Genomic DNA, 24,498 nt, shown 5'->3' on the forward strand with positions numbered 1-24,498 from the left:
CGAAAATCTTTCTTATGATGCATTTCTCTGGTTCCAACTCCTCTGCCTCCCCTTTCACCATTTAAGGACCCTCTGATAAATTGGACTCACCCAGAAAATCCAGGATAATCTTCTCATTTTAACATCAGCTGATTGGCAACCTTGCTTCCATCTGCTACCTGAATTCCCTTAGCCATGTAACGTAACATACTCACAAGTTCTGGAGAAGACGACATGTACTTGTTTGGAGTGACAGAGGGACTAGCTACTACACACTGGAAGAATCAAATATTCAATATGAGGTTATTGACACAAGGAAGAACACATACGAGAATTTTATGTGAAAGGGGTCTAAGAATGAGCAGGAGTTAATGCGGTAAAGAGAGCATGAAAGAACGTTTCAATTCCCGGGAACAGTGCGAGCAAAGGAATGAAGTGAAGTAAGGAAATCAAGTCTGGGTTATCTGACTTAGTGCTGAGTGATTTTACAGCTTGGAAGTAACACTTCTCTGGTAGCCAGGTTCTCCAGAAGTGTGCTTGTGAGCTCACAGGTTTATCATTGGTTCTGTTTAGGGTCCAATGTTGCATGTCATTCATTCTCTGCTTTCCTCCAGACGGGAAGTTCTCTATTAGTGTTACAATGGGATGGGACCCATATATTGGAAATAAACCTATACAGGAAAAGGTTGGAGATTGCATTTATGTACAGATTTGGGAGTGTCTGTCAACTCAGTAATGGCTAACATGTCATACATACACTTGGCAAAGTGTATAAAAGAACACACACAAACGTTTGCAGATATTTAGTAAGCGCTCATGACAAAACAGTATATAATTTGCGGAAATATTTTCAAATCTAGGCAACACCTCTATGTTTCACTGTCACTGATGCATGTTAAGCAACTCTCATTTACATGTGAACTCCACAGTGCCCATAATCTTAAACTTGATTTGTAAGATCGTAAGATCGTAATACCCATCAGCACCCTTACTCTAATCTAAGAAATGCTCGGAATGAAGAGCAAATAGGCAATATAAAGTCTATCTGAATATTTAGAGAAGGAAGAAGTACTTCATTTGTTGCATTAGAAGTAACGCAACAATTAATTAACCCAGGCAATAGGAATTTCTCTTGCCATACCACTTCTGCCTCTTCTGGGTGACAAGGACCCACTGTTCTTTTCAGGAAATGTATTTGACTTTTATTTCAGTATAAACATATGTGAAATAAGTAACTTATATTATTTATTTATTATGATGTATAAACATATGTTTATACCTGAAATAAAAGTCAAGTGGCTTTGGGAGGGTGAAGTGGGCAGATCACGAGGTCAGGAGTTTGAGACAAGCCTGGCCAATATGGTGAAACCCCATCTCTGCTAAAAATATAAAAATTAGCCGGACGTGGTAACACATGCCTGTAGTCCCAGCTACTCAGGAGGCTGAGTCAGAAAAATCGCTTGAACCTGGGGGGCGGAGGTTGCAGTGAGCCGAGATCATGCCACTGCCCTTCAGCCTGGGCAACGGAGCAAGACTTGGTTTCAAAAAAAAAAAAAAGTCAAATGGCACTGGGGACATAAGACTGAGCACTGGGGGACCAACCTTCTTGTTATCTCAGACTGTTACCGAAGTTCTGCTCCTTATTTTCGTGTGACCACAAATTCTCTTTGTTCATTCAGTCTTAAGTTACCTTCTCCTGGTATCCTCATGACTCCTCACCCATTGGAGTTTGTTCTAACTTCCTATCTATGACCAACTTCAAAGCGTCAACCATGTGGAGATTTCCTTCTTCACTTCCATTATTCCAGCCACTTGCATGGGGCCAGCAATAGTCTCTCCTTGGTGTTAGCCAGCAGGACTCTGTCAGGCTCAACTAAATTCCAAATGTCCCACATAAAATAAAAATTTCTGGCATTTCTTTGATCTTCTACCATATTCCCTGTTTTCGGTAATCAAATGTGTTTAACAAGTTGCTTAACCACATGATAAATGTAAAAACATTGTTGCCCTGTTAATGTTATGTTAATGCAAATAATAACTCAAAAGGCAGAAATCCATGGTGTTTAAAATTTCTTTTGTAAAATTTCCATACAGCGTTACTTTTAAAACTTGACAAAGAAACCTGGCTCTCCTTTTTGCTTGCTCCAGCCTTCCTTTCTTCTTCCCTCTTGTCCCCATTTTTAAGGGCCCATTGTGCTCCAAGCACTGTGGTCTGATTAAGGATATGTTCAGGTTGATAAGTACAGAACGTTATTGTCAAGGTTCTGTTCTTTGAATTTTTATGACGCAGAACTTAGAGATCAAGAAAGTCAAAGAAGAAAGGGACTGAAGAATGTCAAGGAAATGACCTAGCACTACAAGCCATAAAGTAATGACAGTTTCAAGGGGAAGAATAGAGAGAAAGAGGAATCATGTGGAGAGGAAGAAGGTGGGGAGTTAAGGAGATAATTTGGTAAGGAATGACTTGAGAAAAGACGTGCTAGAGTAACTCTGGGATCAAAGAAACATGAACAGCCAGAAAAAGGAGTTTTTTTTTTAATGTTTCTAAGTACTTCATATTCTGATCCCCTGTGAGTAAAATAAGGAGTTTCTTTTAATTAGGTTGTTCTGTTAAACTTTGTCTTTTGCACATGCCATAACTCTGAGACTGACTATATATATTTATGAATGCAGAGAAAATATAACTAAAACAAAACATCTGGCCAGTGTACGACATACTACCTGTTATATTTTATAATTGTTTGAATAAATATATTTAGAACAAATAATATGACTTTATCTTCATTAATTTCTTGAAATAGTTTGAGGATCTAAACTTTTAGTATTTTTAATACTTATAAATTTTGTTTGTCCCATAGTATGTAAGTATGTACAACAAGTTTTCTGAGTCTCATTCTCTCCACTTTGGGCCTGTTGCATGTGGGGGTGTGTATGTGTGTGTGTATGTGTGTGTGTGACTGTTGTCTCAGAATTAAGAACTAGCTTGAGTATTTAACCAACTCAACATGCAAGGTTACATGGTCTCAATTTTACTCATGATAACCTTATGACAAAGTACTTTGTTTTGGCCCATAATAAATATGTGTGTTTCAGCTCCCTTCTTAAGACACAATGGTGTTAAAATTTAAATTTCACCCCCTCAGTGTCATTTTGCCTAAGGCGTCTTTGAAAAAAATAAAAACAAAAATATCTGGCTTCACCTCAGCCATCTTCTCTGCTTCTGCCCACCCCCAACCCCCGCCTTTTTATTCTCAATTCTCACTTCCCTTTTCAGGTTATAGCCAACAGGAATAGATCTGACGACTGAAATTCTTATGGGTAAAGGCATTGTGGACAAATACAAACTCACACACAATGGGTTCCAAAGTAAGTACGCCTGCAATCCAGGTGGGAAGGATTTCTCTGGCCATGCTACTTTTGCTGCCTCTGCGTGACAAACACTCGTTGTTCATTTCAGGTAATTTATTTCTGCCCTGCATTAAAGATGGGTGTCTGCTCAACCTAGATGAGGCTCAACAATATCTCAGAGGGTGAGCAAGGCTTTCTTCCCGGGGGCAGCTCCACACAGAAAACCGACAACCCACTTCCTGGGAAGAGGAGTGGAGAGCACTTTCATGAAAACAAATATGCTTTTCAAAGGTGCAAAGGTCTGGAAGAGAGAGAAAGTAGATGGGGGGGTGTGGGATGAAATTGAAAACAATGTATTTTTCCTTCATTGCCAATCATTTTGCACTGATGTTTCTCACTCACTGGATCAATGGCATTAATTGTTTCAGGAGGATGTCAAATGCCATCTAGGACAAAGAAGGCATTGCTCAGCTAGAATTTCAAACTAACTTTTTTTTTAAGTTCGTGATATTAAAAGCCTAGCTTTGTTGAATTAATAAACGATTTCTAAATTCCAAAGAACATCTTTCAACATATCCCTAGAGAAGCTCTGGGGACTGACTACAGAGGTTTACTGTAAGCCATCGAAACCTAAAGAACGTTGCAACAAACAGAATGAGAAAGCTTGCTGGGGCTGGGAGGAACTTGGAGTAATTTAGAGGCACAAGTCTAAGGCTAAGATGTTTTTCTGAGTCCTTTCAAAGAAGAGCAATCCCATGTTCAGATATGGTGACGAGGTAATTCACCTCCTATTTGGGGCTTAGGGCTCTTTGCAATAGAGTAGAAGTTGCAATGGGCAGATACAGGAAGAATCAGTCTGGGATAGTACGTCTGGCTCCCCACTGCCTGTATTTATCTGGGGGCATAAAGAATGATTTGATGTGGCTGGAACATAGGTGATGGATTAGACTGGGCCGTAAAAGCCTGGAAAAGTGCTTGCCATTCTCAAAAGTTTGGCCATCTCCCTCTTCTCTTCTGATAGTCTCTTCCCTTCTCACTGCTTTAAATGTCATCTGTTTGCAGGAGACACCCAAGTTTATATCTCCTAAGCACCTCCCAAGAGATCTGAAGTCGTATATGTATATGTATGTGTATATGTATATGTATATGTATATGTATATGTATATGTATATATAAAATTGCCTACTTGACATCTCAACTGGGATATGTCATAGGCATCTCAAAGTTAATATGCCCAATATTTGAATTTTTATTCTTCTGTAGGATACTTTTCCGTCCCAGGCTTAGTCATATCCATAAAGGGTGCCAGTATCCCCAGCTGCTTAAGGCAAAATTCTTAGAGCCTTTCTTGGCTCCCTGTGTTCACTGTCTCCTCACATCCCACCCATCAGCAGTTCTTGACTTGGTCGTTGCCACTCTAGTACAGGAAAAATTAAGTAAGAAAATCCTAAACTAGGACAGGGAGAGTAAAATGGAGTAAAGAGGGCATGTCTTAGGGCTTTTGATAACTCTATAGAGAGGACGAGGGAGAGACAAGAGTTGCACGGGTGGATACAAGGGTCACCCAAATGAATACTATGGGAGAAGCCAAATCGGGCACATTGCATGTGAAGAATATGAGTGACCTACAGACACAGACATTTATCAGGCAGTTATACAGCCATGCCTGCTACTAAAGGGAAATGAGAGCTAAAAACACAGATCTTTATAGCTACTAGCAGCTTCAGTGATGCAAGTGAATTTCAACCTAGATTCTCAGATCTTTCATCACCTGGAAAAACTTGTAAAAACACAGATTCCTTGGCCCACCCCCTCATGGTTTATATTCAGCATGTCAGGTAAGGTGGCCAAGAACCTGCATGGTTAGAAAGCCCCCTGAGGAAATCTGACGTGTGTCCAGTTTTGGAAACCAATGGATTGGGCCACACCAGGGAATGCTGTGTAAAGAGCAAATGGCAAAGATATTGGTCTTTGTAGAACCCAGCTTTAAGGATTGAGCTTGGAGAAAGAGGAGCTTGTAAAAGGAGACTCTAAAGGAATGATCCGACAGGTTGATGGGGCAGCCACAGAGAGAGACGTCAGAGAATGAGCCTCTTTATCCTCTTTTGTACCATGATTCATGACTACATTATCATTTTCCCAGTATTATTTTCTCAAAGCTAAAAATGTTCCTTTTCTATAGACTACTTCTCTGTAGACTATTTTTTTATGGTATCCTATTGAGTGAAAAAAGCATTTTATTAAAAGCAGTAATTTGTTACTGCTCTAAATGATCTTTTATAGTTTCTAAAACACAGTGTCTTCTTGATAAAGCAGGTCTGAGAGTGAATTATTAAGCTACTGGAAGTCCTTGCCAATGAACAAAGACATAAAACATAATGTGACTAAGTCTGCTAATGCAAAATGGCTGGGTTGTATTTGGTAATTAGTATGCTGCTGTTAGCACCTTTCACCTTTTTTTGTTTCTTTGGTAGGTTTCTTCTTGAAAAAAAAATTAGATTACTTGCAAAAATAATTTTTGAGATTTAAAACAAAGCCCTACCTTTGTGTAGGCAGAATTTACACAATGGCGTCCTAAAATATCTTTCCCTTTTCTTCAGCAAGGTGATGCTCACTGAATGAACCATAGGCTAACTTCTCTGCAAAATCAGAGTGCACAGATGATGAGACATTTTATTTTTACTCTTTTCCACTTCCTCAGGCCATACCTGACCCTTTACAGCTAATGTGATCTGAAAATGAGGAAATGAAGGTATTTGGATGTAAATGCTCAGCCACCTCCACACCTGGGTTTGCACACACCTGAGTGAGGATGCTGTCTTGTATCTCTGTCCTTCCTGTTAAAGACAACTGAGGAAGACCTTGGAGGACCACAAAATCCTCCAATATGTTGTCATTGAAAAGCTGTTAGAAATTTCACAGCTGACAGCATTGCATCTAATTACTGAATTATTAAAAGGAAGGCATCTGCCTAAGAAGCAACCTCCTGTCACTCAAAAAGATAAATTCAAGTGAAAAGCAGAGGTACAATTAGGTCATCTCACTCACTTTTGCAGATAAATTTGAAATATTCAAACTCAAGAGGCAAGGAAACTTAATTGCATCTGGTACCCTCTTTAAGAGTAACTTGAAATATTAAGGCAAGTGCATTTTCAGTCCTTGCATTAGTTGCTGGGAGCAACAGTCTGAGCCTTCTGCTAATTTATATTTTTGTTTTAGACCCAAAGTGTCTTTTTGAACTTAGACTCATTTTTTTAGTGACCCAATCTCACAAAAATTGTACCTATGAGATTTCAATAGAGGAAATAAGTAGGGGTCGTGGGGCACAGGGTAGGGGCCAAGGATGATTAGAAGGGCCACCTTATAAGACAGGCAATTTTGTTCATAAGCCCCCTTTTTTTGCGTGTAGCTTTGAAATCATCTCACAGAAATCCGCTAGCTTCTCTTGGCCTGTCCATAGAGAAAGTCAATAGCTTGCATTTGTTCTGTTTTTGTATTTGTGTCCTCAAAAAACCACATTTCTTTGTGATCATATTAAGAATACAGTAAGAAATATAAATTATTGAGCTTTCAATGTTTTCTAGTCTCTATACATAAAAGCTTTTTTTTTCTGTTTTATCCCATAGTATCTCTGCAAGTTAGACAACAACCATTCATTTCATTTCAGAGAAGGGAAAAATGAGTCACAGGTAAGTAACTTGCACGCTCAAAATAACATGGCTAGAAAGTGGATGAGCCAGAGAATAGCACTAGTGTTTAAACTATCTACGTGTCTTAATTAGTCATTTCTTTTCTTTTAAAGGATTTTATAAAAAGACATAAAGAGAATGGTAATTATGGCAGCCTTTTTCAACTTTGTGTTGCAATTGGATGTCCATATTTTCTTAACTGAAGGAGAACATCAACTTTTAGCATAATTTCCCTGCCAGAGTCTTTACTTGGCCCCTGAGCCTCCCTTTGCACAGCACATCCAACTTTACCTGCATTACCTGTTCCTCCATTTGTACCTCTACTAAGGAGGCAGATAAAAAACAATAAAAAAATAAAACAGGAATCCTTGCTTATTTGTACAACCTAGTTGGCATCTTTTTTCAGTTTCCACTCAATAAATATTCTTCAAACTAATGGAGTCCAACTCCTTCAACTGCAGAGTCCAACTCCTAATGATTGACTTTGTTTAGTGCTGCTTATTACAGGCTAAGGATATTTACCTGTATGACTACCAGACTACCCATGTCTCCAAGTCAGGCAGGATGACCCATTCTAGAGTATGTTTATGATGGAGACCTGGCTCTACAAAATGCATTCAGAAGCATGAAGTCTTCCAGGATCTTTAGTATTTGAATTTGACCCTGAAGATAAGCTTCTCTAAAGAGACAAGAGGGACTCATTGGCTCAGATTAAGGTCATGTGATTCTTTCCATGCTGCTGAATTATATTTTTTAAATTATAAATATTTATATATATACACAAATATATATTATAAAATATGCATTAATAAATATATAAGTATGTAAAGTATCCAAATATTAATATTATATATTATATATAATATATATATTTCCCCTTCCTCAAGATGGTATTTAACATTCTTCTCTGTTTAAACCAAACAACGAATCAACTTAGACTCTAGAACCATGATGACATAATGGTTTCCATACAGTGTGTGTAGCCAAAATCCCTAGGTCTAGCTCTCAGTTCTGCTGCATAGCAGCTGTGTGAACTTGTGCCTCAGTTTCCCAGTCTATACAATAATAATATATTTAAAAGTGACATACTCACAATCCATAGAGCTGGAACTTAAACTCTGTGCCTCTGCTAATTGCATTAAATGTTAATTTAATTTTTACCAGTTCATCTACTTAAGGATCTGAACTTGGTCTTATTTATCTTTTCATTCACAGAACCTAGTACAATGTCTAGCACATAGTACACGCTCAGTAAATTTATGTTGCATGGATTTTTATTATTGTTAAAAGTTTGGCCTAACATGAGAAAAATGCCAACATTTTAAAGAAATAATATCTTATGGCCCTGTAGGCAAGATATTTTCTAGAAGTAAACAATGATCAAAATTCAGCTATTGAAAAATTATATTTTCTTCCAATATAACCAAACAAAAGCTTATAATGGCATGCTGAGGATAGCATGAAAGCCAGAAGCCTACAAACATGTGAAAAATGTTAACATCACATTTTTAGGCTTATTAGAAACAGCCTAAATAATTACAGCAGTCAAATTACTGGTGGCTTTTGGCTCATGTCCAGGATGAAAGGTCATAACCCAACATACCAGAAGTTTTCCTGGCATGATTGGCAGGAAGAGGAAATACACTGATACCTTTCACATGGGAATCACAGCTTGTTGCAAATAGAAGCAAAACACATATCTGGATTTTGTGGGAAAAGTTCATTGTGTTCTGATTCTAATTCTTTGTTCCCAAAGTTGCTTAATTGTGATTTATTGGTTATTGGTATATGTGTGTGGGTGTGGATGTGGGGATGTGAAATGAAACAAATGCATACCACAGCAAAATAGAAATCATGCGCTGCTACTTAAAATTGTCATTGGATATATCCCCGCTTTCTCCTCATTGCAGTATCTACTGGATATTTTGGCCCTAGCCAGAAAGGAAACTATTTCTCACATGAATTTCTTTTTCAACTCCTAGATGGAAAATTACGAATTTTGGAGTTTCCAGACAATTGTCTACAGTCCACCCATATGAATACAGAAAGTACTACCCCCAGGACTGACGTAACAGGGTAGTCGATCACAGCCTGTCCTAAGTCTGTAATATGTGCCTGGGTATTCCCATGCTGCAGCTCTAGGTCTGTGCTCTGGATCTGTTGGTATTCCAACGATTCAACACTTGGAGTAAGAGAAGGTTTTATCTTATGTTGGGGATTTTTATTCGGAGGCAGATGATATACTTCTCAGCTTCACTTCCATAATGTTTGAGAAGATGTAGGTATTCACAAGATGCTATAAGCTAATTTATCAGCAGGGTCCATTTTGGGTCCAGGTGTGGCTCGTATGACATCTGGATGCTATTTTATTATAAGGCAAGAGTTTTCAACCTCCACTGCACATTAGTCTCACCTGGGGAGCTATTAGCCACAACCATCCACGCCTATTACACCTCTGACCAATTGGGTGGGACCCAGACATCAGTGATGTATATAGCCCCCAGGTGATTCCAATCTGCAACCAACACTAAGAACCACTATTAGGTCATAATCCTCTCCATAGGCAGATGAAACTATATGTACATTATGCATTATTGAGGTTTTCTAAAGTAGTCACTAGCTCATAAAGACTAAGTTGTCTTTAGATTTTTTGAAGAACAAAAATTATATTGCTTGCTCTTAAAATATAAAGAGGTTCATTTTAACTTGGAACGAACAACCTGAATCAATTTCCATTTTGTGTCCTTTGAATATAGAGAAAAACTCTGCTCATATTCATGTCTATATTTTGAAATATTTGTATTTAATATATTCTCATGTTTCATGAGAGAAAACCCTTTGAAGAGCCCACCAGAGTATGAGATACTGGGTCTTTGAATTCATTTTTATTCAATAATAATTTTTAAGTTCTTTTAAGTTTCCTAGCAATAAGGGCTCCCAAATAGTGTCCATGCTACCAAAGAATTCATGATCAGTAGGAAAACCAGTTGTGTGTGCAATTAACTATAATGCTATGAGATAATTGCACTAAATGAACTGTTTATTAAGTACTAGGTCGTATGTGCAAGGGAAGATCAGGGAAATTTCCAGGGAGAAATCAACGTTTATGTTGGTGCATGAAGGGTGCTTAGGGGGATCCCATGTGGGCGCCTGGGCAAGGACATGAGAAAGTTGCTAGATATATGAAATTTACATTAGTTTTGGGATTGAAAAATATGCTGGAAGTGCCAGATCACTGAGAATTTTTACTAATAGCCCTGCTGTGAAAGACAGACTAACCTTCTCAGTGACTCAAAAGAAGTGGGGATGAGACATTTATTTTTTAAAAATATTTTCAAGTTAAAATAGTGAAAATTAACTAAATTCAGAATGATTGCTGGTTATTTGTATTTCTAGCTTTTCCTCATTTTATGAAATATAGCAAGGGCTTTTTTCAAATCATGATTCTGTGGGGCATTTTTCTATAATTTCATGGCCATATAACAATAGTTATTATAGTTATATTTTCTTGAATTAATGTATTACACAGGGCTAGTAGTCCCAGATGACATGTGCTAATAAGGTAGTCATTAAATCACAAAGACTAAGTGAAAACAATTGCTTTCATAACCTTATATTTAATTGCACGCACAGGTGTTTTTGTTTTGAAGAAGAAATTTTAAGTAAAAAGTATGATTAATTCTCATGCCATCCCAGAATGCCAGATGAAGAGAATTTTTGCCCAATTTAGAGAGAATAGAGCACACAGATGTTAAGGTCATGGTGACAGAAAGAAAGTGTTCCTGACCTGCAATAGTTTACTTTTCTCCAAATTGCCAAATGACTCCACAATCGGTTTCAGGGTGGGCACCGACCCGGAGTGTTCCTCTGTATTTATTGTAAACCTGGTACTGTGGACCCGCTCCATATTATCTGTGCTATTTTGTCACAGAAAATCTTATCTTTCTCAGCTGTTACTGGAAGGACTCCTGGAATTATTCAGGAGTGTTTACTTGGAGCCCAGAAGTGGAATTCAGATTATCTACAAAATCCAAGTAATCTACAATGAGTTCTTCAAGATAGAAATTAGGCACTGCATACAAAGGAAAGAAACATCTTGATGAGTGGAATAAACATTGAACTAGAAACCAAGAATCAAGCATTGAGGTCCCACCACTTAAAAGCTAGATAACCTTGGGGAAGTCACTCACCATGACTGGAACAATTGAACCTAACATTTTTTTTTCTTGTTTTATACTTTAAGTTCTAGGGTACATGTGCATAACATGCAGGTTTGTAATAGGTATACATGCACCATGTTGGTTTGCTGCACCCATCCACCCATCATTTACATTAGGTATTTCTCCTAATGCTATCCCTCCCCCAGCCCCCAGCCCCAAACAGGCCCCAGTGTGTGATATTCCCCACCCTATGTCCATGTGTTCTCATTGTTCAACTCCCACCTATGAGTGAGAACATGCGGTGTTTGGTTTTTCTGTCCTTGTGATAGTTTGCTTAGAATGACGGTTTCCAGCTTCATCCATGTCCCTGCAAAGGACATGAACTCATCCTTTTTTATGGCTGCATAGTATTCCATGGTGCATAAGTGCCACATTTTCTTAACCCAGTCTATCATTGATTGACATTTGGGTTGGTTCCAAGTCTCTGCTATTGTGAATAGTGCCATAATAAACATACGTGTGCATGTGTCTTTATGGTAGCATGATTTATAATCCTTTGCGTATATACCCAGTAATGGGATCACTGAGTCAAATGGTATTTCTAGTTCTAGATCCTTGAGTAATCGCCACACTGTCTTCCACAATGGTTGAACTAATTTACACTCTCACCAACAGTGTAAAAGCGTTCCTATTACTCCACATCTCCAGCATCTGTTGTTTTCTGACTTTTTAATGATTTCCATTCTAACTGGCGTGAGATGATATCTGATTGTGGTTTTGATTTGCATTTCTCTGATGACCAGTGATGATGAGAATTTTGTCATATGTATGTTGGCTGCATAAATGTCTTCTTTTGAGAAGTGTCTGTTCATATACTTTGCCCACTTTTTGATGGGGTTGTTTGTTTTTTTCTTCTAAATTTGTTTAAGTTCTTTGTAGATTCTGGATATTAGCCCTTTGTCAGAAGGGTAGATTGCAAAAATTTTCTCCTGTTCTGTAGGTTGTTCACTCTGATGATAGTTTCTTTTGCTGTGCAGAAGCTCTTTAGTTTAATTAGATCCCATTTGTCTATTTTGGCTTTTGTTGCCATTGCTTTTGGTGTTTTAGTCATGAAGTCTTTGCCTATCCACTGCCCATTTGCCCATACCACTGACTTTCTTCACAGAATTGGAAAAAACTACTTTAAAGTTCATAAGGAATCAAAAAAGAGCCCAAATAGCCAAGACAATCCTAAGCAAAAAGAACAAAGCTAGAGGCATCACACTACCTTACTTCAAACTATACTACAAGGCTACAGTAACCAAAACAGCATGGTACTGGTACCCAAACAGATATATAGAGCAATGGAACAGAACAGAGGCCTCAGAAATAACGCCACACATCTACAACCATCTGATCTTTGACAAACCTGACAAAAACAAGCAATGGGGAAAGTATTACCTATTTAATAAATGGTGCTGGGAAAACTGGCTAGCCATATGTAGAAATTTGAAACTGGGTTCCTTCCTTACACTGTATACAAAAATTAACTCAAGAACCTCACATTCTTTAACTGAATATGGAGAAAGTATGCTTGTCTTTTCATACTCACAGTGTTGGGCGAACCAAATAAATGTGGGAGGATTTTACAGTATGTAATATGGTTCACAAAGGAGAGCCACAGATATTGGGGTTGCTATTATTATTTGGCTTTTACAGTTTGTCAAAGCCATCTCTCTTTAAGGTAGAAATGTTAGAACTGGCAGAAAAATACAGGTAAACCAACAGAAATTACTAGAGAGAAATGATTTAGAATTGTGGATTTAGTCTCTCCAAATTATCTTTTACATAATGAGGTGATACTTTATGAATAATTTTGCATTTGGATTTTTCACTTACTAGTTATGAAAACAATCTATGTCTTTAAAATTTTCTATATGTATAATTTAGAAACCTTGTATTATTCCAATTTGTAGATGCCTCATTTTTATAATTTTATCTTTATGCATAAAACTTTGTCTGGATTTCAAATGTTCTAATCATAAATTCCCAATAAGGACACGATTGCATCAAAATACAGAAACACCTTCAATCAAAGCTTTTAATTTATAATTCCAAGCTGATTTCTTAAAAGCTTTTTATAATTGCACCAACACCATCAATTTGTGAGTGTATCTGTTTCAGCACACCCTTACCAACACTGTATATCCCAACGTTTAGAAATAAATGTTGTTTTGTTTTCCATTGTTTTTGGAAAGGGAGGCAGGCTTAAGGGTAGAGTAGAATTTCTCCATTTATAGAACCCTTATTATGACAATCACTCTCCACATAATCAAAGTTTTTTTTTCCTTTTTCTCTGCCAAATAAAAATGAACATTATATGAAGTTAAGAAACTTACAGTCATGCTGATAGATTTAAAATGAACGTTATGAATGTGAAGAAACTTATAGTCATGCTGATAGATTTAAAATGAACGTTATGAACATACTTTTATTTTCTTCTGAAGCATATAGCAGAGATAATAATCACGCAAGTGAAGCCATTTGAATTTTCTAACCTAGGATTTTAGGAAACTAGATAAGGATTTCAGTGTGGCAGATACTTTGCTTATCCAGAATCCACATACCCCATCTTTTTCTTAAGAACACTTTCACGATACACTTTGAAAGTGCCCAATTTGCCCAGACCTAGTGGCTCGGGCATGATTGTCCTCAGCCAGTCAGTATAACCCCATTCTCTTTTAGCAGATGATGCTCATTTTTCTGTTTCTCTTAAATTAAGGAACCCATATGTCATCATTTCTGGCCAGTGACCTGTGAGTGGAAGTCTGAGAAGAAGTTTCCGGGAAGAAGAGTCCTGTTATGTCCTCACTCTGTTGTTTCCTGTGAAGGATACTGGTGGGCAGAAGGGAAGACTAGATTGAGGCATCCATCTTGACATCATGAGATAAAGACCACCAAAATTCCAGAAGTACCTAAACAAATGCTGGAAGCAATCAACCAGTGATGAGACCACCTTCTGCCAAGAGTATATCCAGCTCTTTAAGGTTTTAAAATACTAAGAGTTGATTCATAACACTAGTAAAAAAGATATAAACTAGATATATGAAATTTGCTAATAATAAACTGGATAGGAAAACACACTAATAATACACAAATTTGAAAAAAAAAAAACCAAAAAACAGGCAGTCATGATGAAAATAAAGCCATGAGCTGTCACCTGGAGAAGACAGTTGACCAGCCATAGCTATAAGCTAAGGTTTCCCCAGAATGGGTGTTTGCCATAGACCAGGAAATATGCAGAAGTCAATCACAGAAGCTGAGTATAGAATCAAGATTTACCAAATATTTGAGAGAGGTGATTTTCATGAAAGAGAAATAGAAAATCCAAAATTAAGAATAACTTATACCCAGGATGATAAAGGTAACAGAGCAAATATAAAAAAAAGAAAATCTTAAAATAGGAGCTACAGGGGGTATTATGATTGTCATTAAAAAAAATAAAAGAATATATGTGAGGAAACGAGTACCAGTAGTAGTGAAAAGAACAAAATAGAGATTTGGGGAGGAAAAGTTAGTCCTGTAATAACTGTTGTACATGTATAAATAAGCACATTACATGTACAGAATAGCAAATTAGATAAAATGAAGGGCAAATTGAAGAGCTAGAAGGTCAAATTGGGAGACATTGGTAGAACACAGCACAAAAATTTAAAGAGAAACAAATGTGTAAAATGAGGTCTAAATATTTAAGACAAAACCAAATTTTCTAATGTCTATGTAAAACTGCTTATTGAGTGTAAAACTGTATATTGAGTGACAAGAGAGTAGAAGAGGGAAAAAAATTGAAAAAAAAACAGTAGGAATAAATATCCCAGAAATGCTACATAATAAATATATACATGAACAAATAAATATCATCTATGCTCAAGTTGAATGAGTACATGGTACTGAGTGGCCAAAATGTAATCGTAAGCTAACCAAAAACTCACATTGAGACAACAATAAAATCAAGTTTTATAAAACTAATACTGAAAGAGGTAATCTTAGATGCCAGAAGAAAAAGAAAGATTATCTAGAAGGAAAGGGAGGTCAGACTGACACCAGATTTCTCCTTAGCAGTATGGAGTAAAGAAACCCAGCAAAGTGACATCAAAGTTCTGAGAAAGTGTATTTCAAACCTAGCATGCTATACTCAGTCAAACCAGCCAAACTATCATTGGAGATTTAAGGGGATTATAAAGTTTCTTTCAGACATAGAAACCTTACAATTTATAGAACTTCTCTGAAATAACCATAAGAGAATGTACTCAAAAATAAAAATGGAAGAACAAATATACAAGAATTATTTTAAACAAATAAATATCTAAAGTCCTATCAAGTTTTTACCACTTGTAAAATTTATTCCACAATAAACTACGGAGTAAAATGCCTATGTAAGGAGTGAGGTGAGCACAGAAAAGAAAAGTTTGCTCAGATATAGGATATAAATATTGAATAAATTCTGAACTGAACACTTCCCGAACCCATCATAATGAGAATATCTGGGGAGAATCCTGGAATATATTTTCAGGGAGGACTACACCTATTGACCAAATTAAATTTAACTGCAATAATTTAAATATAAAAAGGGAAATGGATTCATGAATTTTAGTAAAAAGTAGTAAAAATTGAAAGCAGTATATATGCATGATAAGATATATACAAAAAGGAATAAAGATTTTTTTAGATCATCTATAATGCTACTATAAAACTTTTAAAAACCACCATTGATACTTGGGAAGTATTTTCTTCTGGAGTCTTTTCGTTGTATATTTTTATCTACCTGTGATCAGAATGTCTGACAAATGCTATCAGACATTTCTACTTATTGTTACAATGTTACGTTGTATTTTCGTATCACCTATTTTTTAAATAGCAAACTTTTGCCTTGTGAATGGGCATCATTTTCTGACTCCTCTTTTATCTCAATATTTCTCAGTTTAGTTGTCCATACTTCCTGTTTCTACCCAGATTTCCTCTGGGGTCGAACATAATCCCGCTGGGCTTGTTTCCACCACTTCATTTGAAACACATATCCCAGCTATCAATAACCCTCTATGGCGAGTTTCAAGTTCTGAGCCCGTCTTACCAGATGGCCTCACAGCATTTGGTATATACACTAAAATCCAAATTTCGATCTCCACCATCACCCCCCTAAGCTGGACTTGCATATATATTTCCCTTCTCAAAATCTCCAATTGGGCATCTGTTAATCCTATCACATTTAAGGTATCTGAAACCAACCTCTGGATTTGCACTCCCCTATGAACCTTCCTTTAGTTTTACCTATTACAGTAAATGGCAACCCCATTCACTCCATTGCTCAGGACAAAAGCCTCATAGTTTTTGATTATTTCTTCCTCTTGTACCCCTATTCTGAATTAAACTGTTTCAGGTTGTCACGACAAGGACCCCATCCCAGCCCATATCAATCCGAGTGGGCAGATCGCTTGAGCCCACGAGTTGGAGACCATCCTGAGCAACACGGTGAAACCGCGTCTCTACCAAAAAACACTAAAAATTAGCTGGGCTTGGTGGTGCCACGCCTGTAGTCCCAGCTACTCAGGGAGCTCCAGTGGGAGGATTCCTTGAGCCCAGGGAGGAGGAGATTGCAGTGAGCCCAGATCATGCCACTGCACTTCATCCTGAGTGACAGAGCGAGACCCTATCTCAAAAAAAAAAAAAAAAGAAAAAGAAAACAATAAAATTACGTTACCCCCAACTTCTGCTAAAAATATTTTAATGGCTTTTAATCTCCAACCCAAAACCATCCTCTTGGCTGTACGCCTCTGTGACATGTGATCCGGTTACTTCTCCCCTTCACTCCTGCCTTTGAGCCACACTTCTTGGCTTGCTGTCCCTTGAGCACACCAAGCAAGCTTTGCGTAGTCAAGTCACATACGCTTGCTATCCTCTGTGCCTGGAACACTCTTTCTCTAGATATTTTCCTTTCTGACTCCCTCACTCTCTTTGGTGTCTTGCCAAATGTCACCTCCTCAGAGTATCCTTCCCTGACCTTTAGACCTGAAACTAACCACCCATCAGTACTCTTCATCCTTTTACGTTTATTTTTATTTTTAGTGTCTGTTACTCTTAAAATTATACATCATTGTCTCTGTTTCTTCCCTCAAATATAAATGGTTATTTATATTACAAGTGAAGAAACTGAGGTTTTGAGGTGACAATAGAACTATTTGGTGTGGGGTGAAACCCTAGACTTTGAAGTCAATAGATGCAGGGAAGAGAGAGAGAGTTAGTTCAAGAGTATTTTTTTTAAATGTTTGAAAGTGGAAGACAAAGAACTCTTTTAATTATAAATCACACCTTGGTCCAGCAAGGAATGAAAGGTTTGAATTCCAGCTGGTGTCAGGAATTGACCACAGCTTGCTGATTCTGTTTTAAATGACTCCAAGTGTGATTTAAAGGCACCAAAGAAGCCAGGGCAGGGTGGAGGTCACCCTTTCGATGCTATCGGCGACTAAGGTAATTTGGGAGCTGAGTCAAGGAAGGTGTGGTTTGCTGACCCACAAATCCAAAGGGAAAAGGTAAAACCTTTGAAAATAGGCCAGGGTAAGTATTCCTTTGTCCTATTTGGGGAAAAGGCAAAGTAGACCCAGCTGGACACAATTAAGCCTGCAAAAGGTCCAAAGGGCCATGAGCAAGAAAGAGCAACAGGTAAAAACTGACCTCTACGCCAACTCTGATACAAACCAGTGAGACCTACAAATGTGTTGTCAATTTGCATATTTCCAGGAGAGGAGAAGGCGGCCATCCGCACAATGTTAACTGAGGTATATGTTGAGAAGATCACCTGAAATCAAATATGAATCTCATTGAAGGCACTCTGAAAGTGCTGATGTTACATACAAGATGGGGACCTCAGTCACTAGCAAGTCCCCAAAGCTTATACCAATGTCTGAGATGAGAACCCCGCTCCTGTACACTCCATCCTCCTACTCGTATCTCCTCCAACCAATCATTACACTGTTTTCATCTCTGCTTTTATGACTTTCTTCCCAACCCTATTGTGAGTTCCCTCTCCCCAAGGCAGAAATCTGTCTTTCATCTACAGATCCCCCAGATGTTTGGATGGTTTTTGGTGTGTAGAAAGTATTCAAAAATATTTGATGAAATTATTGTAAATGAATGAAAAAACTCAAATGAAAAAGACCTCATTTCCCATTTTTAGAAACAAATATTTGGCTCTGGCCATATGAATGAGACTCAAATGCTGTCCACAGAGCAACAGCTTGCCCAGTATTATGTACAGGGACAAGGTCTGTATTGTGCAGATGATTTGGATGCTTGTAAGCCACATGCTTACCATCAGATAGTAGATGTGTCCACAAACAAATGAAATGCACCGGGAAATGGGAATCTTACCTTTGTATCCCAAGGGCCTCCTTTGTAGGTCTGCAAATGAGCTAGAGAAGTCATGTGGATTAGAGGATTCATAACAGAAAGATTTCTCTTTGAAAGTACTATTTTAATTCCTTTTTAAATAATGTATGCTTTCTATGGGAAAAGTAAGAGGGAGAGAAAATCAAAGTTGTAGTCACTGATATTTCTCTTATCTAGATGTAGGAACTGTTAACTGGTTGCTATGCTCCCACCCACTGTGGTATAAATAGAAAAACATTGTATTTGACACTGTGTGTGTGTGTGTGTGTGTGTGTGTGTGTGTGTGTGTGTGTTTGTGTCTGCATGCGCACAGGTGTGTATACACTCACAGTTCTTTTTTTAAAATTATTTTACTTTAAGTTCCAGGATACATGTGCAGAATGTGCAGGTTTGTTACATAGGTATATGTGTGCCATGGTGGTTTGCTGCACCTATTGACTTGTCCTCTAGGGTCCCTCCCCTTTCCCCCCCACACCCCAACAGGCCCCGGTGTGTCTTGCTTCCCTCCCTGTGTCCATGTGTTCTCATTGCTCAACTCCCACTTATGAGTGAGAACATGCAGTGTTTTGTTTTCTTTTCCTTTGTTAGTTTGCTGAGGATGATGGCTTCCAGCTTCATCCATGTCCCTGCAAAGGACATGATCTAGTTCCTTTTTATGGCTGCATAGTATTCCATGGTGTATATGTAGCTCATTTTCTTTATCCAGTCTATCATTAATGGGCATTTGGGTTGGTTCCATCTCTTTGCTATTGCAAATAGTGCTGCAATAAACTTACATGTGCATGTTTCTTTATAGTAGAATGATTTATATTCCTTTGGGTATATAGCCAGTAATTGGATTGCTGGGTCAAATGGTATTTCTACTTCTAGATCCTTGAGGAATTTCCATACTGTCTTTCACAATGGTTGAACTAATTTACATTCCCACCAACAGTATAAAAGCATTCCTATTTCTCCACATCTCCAGCATCTATTGTTTCTTGACTTTTTAGTAATTGCCATTCTGACTGGTGTTAGATGGTATCTCATTTTGGTTTTGATTTGCATTTCTGTAATGATCAGTGATGTGGAGCTTTTTTTAATATGTTTGTTGGCCACATAAATGTCTTATTTTCAGAAGTATCTGTTTATATCCTTAGCCACTTTTTGATGGGGTTGTGTTTTTCTTGTAAATTTGTTTAAGTTCCTTGTAGACTCTGGATATTAGACCTTTGTCAGATGAGTAGATTGCAAAAATTTTCTCCCATTCTGTAGGTTGCCTGTTCGCTCTGATGCTAGTTTCTTTTGCTGTACAGAAGCTCTTTATTATAATTAGATCTCATTTGTCAATTTTGGCTTTTGTTGCAATTGATTTTGGCCGTTTTGTCATGAAGTCTTTTCCCATGGCTATGTCCTGAATGGTATTGCCTAGGTTTTCCTCTAGGGTCCTTATGGTTTGGGGTTTTACATTTAAGTCGTTAATCCATCTTGAGTTAATTTTTATATAAGGTGTAAGGAAGGGGTCCAGTTTCAGTTTCTGCATATGGCTGGCCAGTTTTCCCAGCACCATTTATTAAATAGGAAATCCTTTCTTCATTGCTTGTTTTTGTCAGGTTTGTCGAAGAGCAGATAATTGTAGATGTGCCATCTTATTTCTGAGTTCTCTATTCTGTTCCATTCATCTGTGTGTCTGTTTTGGTACCAATACCATGCTGTTTTGGTTGCTGAAGGCTTGTAGTATACTTTGAAGTCAGGTAGCGTGATGCCTCCAGCTTTGTTCTTTTTGCCTAGGATTGCCTTCGCTATATGGGCTGTACGTTGGTTCCATATGAAATTTAAAGTAGTTTTATTTTTTCTAATACTGTGAAGAATGTCACTGGTAGTTTGATTGGAATGGCATTGAATCTATAAATTACTTTGGGCAGTATGGCCGTTTTCACAATATTTATTCTTCCTATCCATGAGGATGAAATGTTTTACCATTTGTTTGTGCCCTCTCTTATTTCCTTGAGCAGTGGTTTGTAGTTTTCCTTGAAGAGGTCCTTCACATCCATTGTTAACTGTATTCCTAGATATTTTATTATTCTCTTTATAGCAATTGTGAATGGGAGTTCACTCATGATTTGCCTCTCTGCCTGTCTATTGTGTATGTATAGGAATGGTTGTGATATATGTTTGACTTTTTTTTATTCTTTATTTAATTTACAGCAAACTTTTCTCGGGGTGGGGGTGTATGAAATCATACAGTGCATAGTCTTTGAGTGGGGTTTCTTACACTTAGCATAATGCATTTGAGATTGTTCATGTTGTCATACATATCAGTAGTTGCTTTTCATTGCTGAGCAATGTTGCACTGACTGTATGTGCAACTGTTTCACTAACTGAGGGACAATTTGGTTGTTTTCAATTTTTAGCAGTTATGAATAAAGCACTTTGCTTACAGGTGTTTTGGTAAACCTAAGTTTTTATTTCTCTTGTATAAACAGGAGTGGGATTGTTGGATCATATGGTAAGTGTATGTTTAACTTTAGAAGAAACAGCCAAACTGCTTTCAAAGTGGCTGTACCATTTTACATTCCCACCAGCAATGTGTGAGAGTTCCAGTTGCTCTGCATCATTGCCAGACTTATGACTGTTAGTTCTATTGGTTTCAGCTATTTAAATACATGTATGTTACATTGCATTGTGGTTTTAATTTTCTCTTTGTCCTAACGACTAATGACACTGAGGTTATTTTCCATTTGTGTGTGTATATATATATATATATATATATATAGAGAGAGAGAGAGAGAGAGAGAGAGAGAGTGTGTGTATATATATATATATAGAGAGAGAGAGAGAGAGAGCGAGAGAGAGAGAGAGAGATGGGAGTCTCACTCTGTCACCCAGGCTGGAGTGAATGGTGCAATCTCATCTCACTGCAACCTCCGCCTCCTGGGTTCAAGCAATTCTCCTGCCTCAGCGTCCCAAGTAGCTGGGACTACAGGTGCATGCCTCCATGCCTGGCTAATTTTTTGTATTTTTGTAGAGACGGGGTTTCACCATGTTGCCCAGGCTGGTCTCGAACTCCTGAGCTCAGGCAATCCACCTGCCTCGACTTCCCAAAGAACTGGGATTAAAGGCGTGAGCCACCACGCCCACTCCCATTTGTATATTTTCTTTGGTGAAGCATTTAAAAAAAAAATCTTTGACCAAAAATTGGATGATTGTTTCAAATGCTGGGTTTTGAGGGTTTTGTTTTTTTTTTTAAATATTGTGGATACAAGTCATTTGTCAGATATGTGATTTGAAAATAGATTAATATACGTGTTGTTTAATATACTTGTTGTTTTATTCTCTTAACACGGTCTTTCACAGAGTAAAAGGTTTTTTTAAAAAAGCCCTATTTAACAATTTTTTATTTTAGGGCTCATGCTTTTGGTGTCATATCTAAAACCCCTTTGCCTAATCCAAGGTCTTAAAAACTTTCTCCTGTGTATTCTTGCAGATTTTTTTTTAAGGATAGCTTAATGTTCAAGTCATCCTAGACAGAACCTTGCTGATTCTGTTAGGTCTTTGAACACTGAACCTGATTATCTAGATTCCATCGATTTTAAGACCATCCAAGTGAAAGTGCTTTGTAAATTCTAAAATGCCGTAGACTTTTTGTTATGTTTCCTTGTGTTTAAAATTATGAAAACAGGAACTGCTATACACTTATATGTTGATCACAACTTTGTGCCTCATTTCTTGACTTCCCTGTACCTCTGCTCTTTCTATCTCAGTAAAATAAAGCATGATGTTTATGAGTTCTGGATTTTTACACATTGATTTTGTAACCTGAGACTTTGCTGAAGTTGCCTGTTAGCTTAAGGAGCTTTGGACTGAGATGGTGGGGTTTTCTAAAGATAGAATCATGTCATCTGCAACACAGACAATTTTACTTCTTCTCTTCCTATTTGAATATCCTTTATTTCTTTCTCTTGCCTGATTCACCTTGCCAGAACTTCCAATACTATGTTGAATAGGCATGGCTAGAGAAGGGGTTCTTGTCTTGTACCGGTTTGGAATGCTTCCAGTTTTTGCCCATTCAATATAATATTGGCTGCGGGTTTGTCATAAATAGCTCTAATTATTTTGAGATACGTTCCATCATTACCTAGTTTATTGAGAGTTTTTAACATGAAGAGATGTTTAATTTTATCAAAGGCCTTTTCTGTATCTATTGAGACAATCATGTGATTTTTGTCATTGGTTCTGTTTATTGGATGGATTATGTTTATTGATTTGCATATGCTGAACCAGGCTTGTATCCCAGGGATGAAATTAACTTGATCCTGATGGACAAGTTTTTAGATGTGCTGCTGGATTCAGTTTGCCAGTATTTTATTGAGAATTTTCATATCAATGTTCATCAGAGATGTTGGCCTGAAGTTTCTGTTGTTATGTCTCTGCCAGGTTTGGTATCAGGATGATGCTGGCCTAATAAAATGAGTTAGGGAGGAGTCCCTCCTTTTCAATTGTTTGGAATAGTTTCAGAAGGAATGGTACCAGTGCCTCTTTGTACCTCTGGTAGACTTTGGCTGTGAATCTGTCTGGTCCTGGGCTTTTTTTGGTGAGTAGGCTATTAATTACTGCCTCAATTCCAGAACTTGTTATTGGTCTGTTCAGGCATTAGACTTCTTTCTGGGTTAGTATTTGGAGGGTGTATGTGTCCAAAATTTATCCATTTCTTCTAGATTTTCTAGTTTATTTGCATAGTGTTTATAGTATTCTCTGATGATAGTTTGTATTTCTGTGGGGTCAGTGGTGATTTCCCCTTTATCATTTTTATTGTGTATATTTGATGCTTCTTTCTTTTCTTCTTTATTAGTCTAGCTAAAGTCCTATCTATTTTATTAATCTTTTTTCACAAAAACAGCTTCTGGATTCATTAAATTTTTTGGAGGGTTCTTTTGTGCTTCTATTGCCTTCAATTCTCCTCTGATCTTAGTTATTTTTTGCCTTCTGCTAGCTTTTGGATTTGTTTGCACTTGCTTCTATAAATTTTTTAATTGTGATGTTAGGGTGTCGATTTGAGATCTTTCTTGCTCTCTAATGTGTGCATTTAGTGCTATAAATTTCCCTCTTAACACTGCTTTAGCTGTGTCCCAGAGATAATAGTACATTGCCTCTTTGTTCTCATTGGTTTCAAAGAACTTCTTGATTTCTGACCTAATTTCATTATTTATCCAGGTGTCATTTAGGAGCAGGTTGTTCAGTTTCCATGTAATTGTTTGATTTTGAGTGAGTTTCTTAATCCTGAGTTCTAACTTGATTGCACTGTGGTCTGAGAGACTGCTTGTTATGATATCAGTTCTTTTGCATTTACTGAGGAGTGTTTTACTTCCAATTATGAGGCCAATTTTAGAATAAGTGTCATGTGGCACTGAGAAGAGTGTATATTCTGTTGATTTGGGGTGGAGAGTTCTGTAGATATCTATTTGGTCCACTTGATCCAAAGCTGAGTTCAAGTCCTGAATATCCTTGTTAACTTTCTGTCTCGTTGATCTGTCTAATATTGACAGTAGGTTGTTAAAGTCTCCCACTATCATCATGTGAGAGTCTAAGTTTCTTTGTAGGTCTCTAAGAACTTTTTTATTTAATCTGGATGCTCCTGTATTGGGTGTATATACATTTAGGATAGTTAGCTCTTCTTGTTGAATTGATCCCTTTACCATTATGTAATGCCCTTGTCTTTTTTTTACCTTTGTTGGTTTAAAGTCTGTTTTGTCAGACTAGGATTGCAACCCCTGCTTTTTTTTTTCTTTCCATTTGCTTGGTAACTTTTCCTCCATCCATTTATTTTGAGCCTATATGTGTCTTTCCACATGAGATAGGCCTCCTGAATACAGCACACCGGTGGGTCTTGGCTCTTTATCCAATTTGCCAGTATCCATCTT

The sequence above is a fragment of the Pongo pygmaeus genome, chromosome 16 (genome assembly GCF_028885625.2).
Source record: "Pongo pygmaeus isolate AG05252 chromosome 16, NHGRI_mPonPyg2-v2.0_pri, whole genome shotgun sequence".
NCBI lineage: Eukaryota > Metazoa > Chordata > Mammalia > Primates > Hominidae > Pongo > Pongo pygmaeus.